The sequence below is a fragment of the Gordionus sp. m RMFG-2023 genome, chromosome 3, assembly GCF_954871325.1.
Source record: "Gordionus sp. m RMFG-2023 chromosome 3, tfGorSpeb1-WG-v2, whole genome shotgun sequence".
Classification (NCBI taxonomy): domain Eukaryota; kingdom Metazoa; phylum Nematomorpha; class Gordioida; order Chordodea; family Parachordodidae; genus Gordionus; species Gordionus sp. m RMFG-2023.
In genome coordinates, this window is record NC_088777.1 from 52,311,710 (window position 1) to 52,318,244 (window position 6,535).

Here is a 6,535-nt window from a genome sequence, read left to right on the forward strand (position 1 = left end):
GTGGTACGGTCTGCCGCCAACCATTGTTTAAATGTTATATAATCTATGGCATTATTATCAAACAATAAATGTAATCTTTCTTTAAGTTCCAAAGTGCCGGGACACATTTGGCATTTCTTTAAGTAACAGCAAGGTTGGGCTGGATTGCATAGACTTTGTGCAATGTAATGTTTATAATCTTTTAAGGGAGGAAATGGATAGTTATGCTGGTTTGCAGTTAACTGATTTAATTTACCCCCAATTATAATTAATTTAAAATTTTGATGAAATGTACAGATGCACATTGTATGCGTTCCAGACCTGCCTGCTAAAATACAGTTTTTTGGTCTCATGATAGCAAACTTGCTGAAACCTATCTTTATATTACTATTTATTTCTTTAAAATTGGTAAATAATTCTTTTATATTACACAAAACTAATCTCTTTTGTACTTGGTTCCTTTTTCCATTAACTTTCATTGATATAAAATTATTCATACCTGGCATCAGTCTGCTGTTTTCGTCAGAATTATAAAATTCTATTACTTTATTTGCAATGTCATCCGGAATTATTCTACTTGGTTTTATGATATTTAGGTTTGACAAAACACCCTTTTCTTCAACTAATTGTTTAACTGTCCGGGCCATAAAATTTGTGGTTGAAAATTTCTTTTCAATTTTATCAAGAGTCCAAGATTTTGGTAAAACTGTTAAAATTTGTATTTTTTCATTGCGAGAACTTGTAGCAAATTTTTCTTTCAGTTGATTTATGATTTCGGCTTCATCTTTTCTTGCTTGATCCTCTAGATTTATTTTAAAAACTTTTTTAATTTCCCTGAATTTTCAAAAATTTATTTACAGGATATTTTTTTTCATTTAACCTTTTTTTTAATAGGTGTCTCCCCTAAAAATGGCAAAGTTTCATTTAAAGTTGAAATTGAAGTATTAAAATCTGTATAAGAGTCGGGATTATTGCATGGTTGATCAGGTTCAGAATCGCTAAATGTTTCATTAATAGTTGAGGTAGAAGGATGTGATCGGGATCGTAGTAGTAAAAGGTGGGATCAGATTTGTTGAATATTTTTTTAATTTTTTCCGGAAAGAGCTACAAATTTTTTGATTAATTTATAAGCTAGAATTCACTTCTATCATCCATTGTAAAACATTTCTAAGATCGTAACGTACTGAATGAGATTTTATTCTAAAGGGATTACAGCACTTTACTGGAATAGAAATAACTTTTCTAGACATTTAAATTTTTTTGGTAAGGAATAAAAGATAGCTATTAATTTTATATAATTATTTTAAATTAAAAATAAATTGGATAATGAATACCGATAATTTAATTTTCTTAGAAAAATGGCTTTATAAAATTAAGCAATAAAAGACGGCTGTTGCTGTTGGAATTGAATTTGATTTTTATGATAATTATTTTTTTTGATAATTAATTATAAGTAGAAAATAATCTTTATGAAAATATATTTCTGACGATCACAAAGTTAAATTTTTTATCCGGCAAAGAAAATAATCTACATAGTCAAAAATCTCGAATTTAAGAAGAAATTTTTTTTTTTTGGAGGGGGGGGGGGCGAATATAAATCTTGAGATGGAGTTCGGATTTAGTTTTAATACTATTATTCACAAATATTATCACTTTTGTTAAAAATAATAATTACTCATTTCGTATAATATAGAATTTAAGTCATACTATTTATATTTAAAGCGTAATAACTATTGGCCCAGTAATGGTCTCAATCTAGGATTTTGTACAAATATTAAGATTTATAATGTCTATTTGTTAAAAAAATTTGAAAGAAAAAAAGGCAATTTTTATTTTATGACCATTTCCGGTTTTCTATTTCCGGTTTTTGGTAATAAAATTATTTTTAATATAATAAATTTTATATCATATTAAAGGGCTATTCTAGAGTTATTTAATAAAGTTTAAATTATATCTTTAGCTTAATTACTTTTTGTGATATTTAAAATTAAATATGGTGTATTTTGAACTTTTCGCGTTTCTAAAGATGGCTATCTCATGAAGTAAGCTGAGTTGAGAATTAAAATTTTATATTATTGCTAGTTAGTGTATATACTACCATCATGCAAATTTTAAAAAAAATCGAAGTAGGTCGGGTTGAATCTTCAGTTGATTTGATATGGAATACAACAGGTATATTTGTAAAAACGTATCAGTTTCTAATACATGTTTAGGCGATGAATTGCTATCTCTATTTAAAAATTATCTTTTGACAATTTTGAGAAATTCTATACAATTTTATCAAGTGAAATATTATTCTGAATTTACCTCAGAATATATTTACACAATAATTAATAAGAAAAATATCTCATTAATGTACAAAGATAATTTTCCAACTTCCCTTTGTTAAAATTAATAGGTATGATAATGATGAATTAGAGTTAATAGAGAATAAATTATATGAATTGGATCCGTTTACCTAGTTGACATGTAATTAAATGGATTTCAAGGACAATTTAATTGTATACACAGTTTGGGACGTGGAAAACGTTTGACCAAAAATATAACGATAACAAAACGATAAGATCTCCAGAATACAGAGAGGAATAGTTTGACATGAGCGTCATCAGGTCAGCTACCGATATTTTTGATAACGCCGAAAACGCCTCAGTTTAAGAAAACGTTGATAATATTCATAATGGCGACAGATATCCAGAGCTTATATTTGTTTTAAATAATTTATGTATTCTATAAATGCTCTAATTCATTATTGTAATTGATTAATGTCATCGGGACTCTTTCAAATTGTTTGTTAAAATATTTAACAATCTTTATCCTCGAATGAATTTTTACCTCTTTCATTTTTTAAATATATTAATTTTAGTTAATACTATATTATTAATTGAAGATAATTATTTTTTGAAACAATTCTTATTAATATTATATAATTAAAACGGCCATATAATTTATGTATATGCATTGAGACAAGAGATAAGTGACTTCGATTGAATTATGATTGGAATGGATTTAAGTTTTATTAAAAAAGTAAAATAATACTTGTCAACCTCAAAATTCTTGTAAATATTACGATATTTGAAATTAACAGAGTTTACCTCTGGTGTAAAAGTTTCTTAAGAATATGGCCTCTATATTTACAGAATATGCTTAAACGCCTAAAAAGTTGTATAATGCGTTTGCTAAATTAAAAAATAAAAATTTCAGATACCAATTATTAGCTTTAAGATGCATATTGTGATTTAAGAATGTTTATTAGACTCCTTTTTATTAATTTTTTTGAGTAATATTGCATTTCTCTATTTCTAAATAATATATTTGCCCAATTTAACGCCTATCTTATTATATTTTTAATTATTAATCTTTGAATCATTAAGATGTTTTACAATGCAATTTGTAAAGCTTACAGCAGAAAGATTTTCTAGAACCAATATTCCTATTAAATTCTCTTTTATTTTTCCATAAAATAAATACCAATTAATTGAATTCAAATTTCCAAACCTGCTGCATTTTTGTCTTCTCAATCAAATTTAAGCAAGGTATCTCACATTTGTATTAATATGTTGTATACAACTCTTATTTAAAATATAAATTAAAAGTATGGTAATATGGAATCATCACTTATTCCAGATTAACTTACCGACAGTTATTATATTTACTATAAAATTGTCGAATATTATTATAAAGATATTTATTATATAATTATTGTAAATAATTTGGTGATAACGAGCTTTAAGGACAATAATTAATTTATCTATTTAACACACTATACTAAAATTAATCGGCATATCGTTCTTTTTTTGATTGAAAGCTTTTCAATGAACAGGAATTATTGATTAGTTGGGGTAAAACGAGATGGGAAACACAAATTTTATCTTATAATTTCTAAATTATAATATCAAATCATATTCTCAAATTTTTAAGCAAAGGTTATTATACTATTCTCCTAAAAATTAAAATAGAAAATTAAATTATTATTTTTAAAATATGTTTCCAAGATTAATTATAAAATCAAAACAGAAATTATAATATTTATTGATATATTATTCTAAAATATTATACTCAAAATAATAAATATATATATCGGAATATATTTTATTTATTATTTATAAAAAATAGATACAAATTGGACAAAGATAAGTAATAATACTTTTTTTTCTATCTAATTTTTCTTATTATTTTTAATCATTTTATAAAAATTTATATATATAATTTTAATAAAAAGTTAAACTTCCATATAATAAACATTTAAAACAGTTTAATCTTGACAATTTAATTGAGATAAATGACAAGGGTCGCTAACAACATAGAGAATAAATTTAAATAGGTAATTATAGCACAATTGATAATAAATTATTAGACATCAACTATAAAGTCATAAGATTTCACATAAATATACAATATATATGTATATATTTCCTCTGGACAATAAATATAGTCATTTTTATGTCACTTTTCAACATAAGGTACTATGCCTTAAGGAAAATTAACCAACCTTCCTGTAAATTTATTTAGTTTGAAACCTAGTTAAAGATAATAGGCTATACAATTTTTAGGGTGGCAAAACTAAAAGATAAAAATAAACTTGACGCGAAATTCCATCATAGAAAATTAACCACGGAAGTTGACAAACAACTTATATTTGGTTTTGACTTATAAGATTTGGAAACTATTTTAATTTTACTTTTAAATTCGCGCTTAAGGCCATGTAATGAATCATATTTTGACTAAATTTTTTTTGAAAATTCCAACATTAATCGTATTTTTACTTTACTAACTTTAGTAGGCAAAATCAGAAGGAAAAATATCAAATCATTATAAAATCATATAATTTTTTGATTTCTAAATCAGCATCACTAAATGCTAATATCAATAGCTGATAAATCAATATCATAGTAAGGTAGTTTTAAAAGGTGATTTCACATTCTCAGAATAAAAATATTAATAGATTTTTGAAGATTTTATTTAAGAATGTTATGAGTTTTTATCGAATTTGTCTAAAGTTCTAAATATTTTGTACATAATCCTTTAATTTTCTGAAATAAAATTTTTCAAAAATTAAAAAAAAAATCATTTTTTTAAAAAAATATTTGTAATTTTGGTGATTTTAAAATTTTTTATTAAAATCGGTTAGTCAATAGTATAATATTGTTGAAAAATTAATAAATACAAATATCTTATATTTTAAGATTTAGAATATTATAAATTTCGTGAATAAAAGAAATTCCAAAGCTGCTAAAATGTTGTATTATCATGATAGACTTTTATAAAAAGTATCGATATCTGTATCTAGATATTATTTTAGAAATATCTTTATATGTTTTTAGATATTTTTATTAATACATTTGATATACTATTAATCAACACATTTTTATTAAGAATAAATATATCTGAATGAAAAATTTATTAAATTTCATATGAGCATAAAATTTAAATAAATATATATTAAAAAATATTACCAATGAAAAAAAAAGTGAAAGATTTTAAAAGATAATTAAGTACTTGCTCTAAGCAAAGACGCTAAAAACAATAACCGCTTGACTTTTAATGATTATTTTTATGTAAAAATAAAATTTTTTTAGATAAATAATTGTTTTAAAAGATTGTTCGAAAGAAAATATGGGCATTGACAACATTTATTAAATTATTTTTTTATATGATATTGGAATTGAATGGGAACAAATATAAAAATTTTGTTTAATAAATAATTTATATTCAAAAGCAACGGAAAAACCTCTATATATAAAAAAATACTTGTTTCTGTATACAGGTATATTTGTAAAAACGTATCAGTTTCTAATACATGTTTAGGCGATGTATTGCTATATCTATTTAAAAATTATCTTTTAACAATTCTAAGAAATTCCATACAATTTTATTAAGTGAAATATTGTTCTGAATTTACCTCAGAATATATTTACAAAATAATTAATAAGAAAAATATCTCATTAATGTACAAAGATAAGTTTCCAACTTCCCTTTGTTAAAATTAATAGGTATAATAATAATTAATTAGAGTTAATAGAGAATAAATTATATGAATTGGATCCGGTTACCTAGTTGCCATGTAATTAAATGGATTTCAAGGACAATTTAATTGTATACACAGTTTGGGACGTGGAAAACCTTTGACCAAAAATATAACGATAACAAAACTAGAAGATCTACAGAATACAGAGAGGAATAGTTTGACCTGAGCGTCATCAGGCCGGCTACCGATATTATCGATAACGCCAAAAACGCCTCAGTTTAATAAAACGCTTGATTATATTCATAATGGCGACACATGGCCAGAGCATAAATTTGTTTTAAATAATTTATGTATTCTATAGATGATCTAATAATTGGCAATAATCATTATTGTAATTGTTTAATGTCATCGGGACTCTTTCAAATTGTTTGTTAAAATATTTAGCCTTAATCTTTATCCTCGAGTGAATTTTTACCACATATTTAGTTAATACTATATTATTGATTGAAAATAATTATATTTGAAACAATTCTTATTAATATTATATAATTAAAACGGCTATATAATTTATGTTTATGCATTGAGACAAGA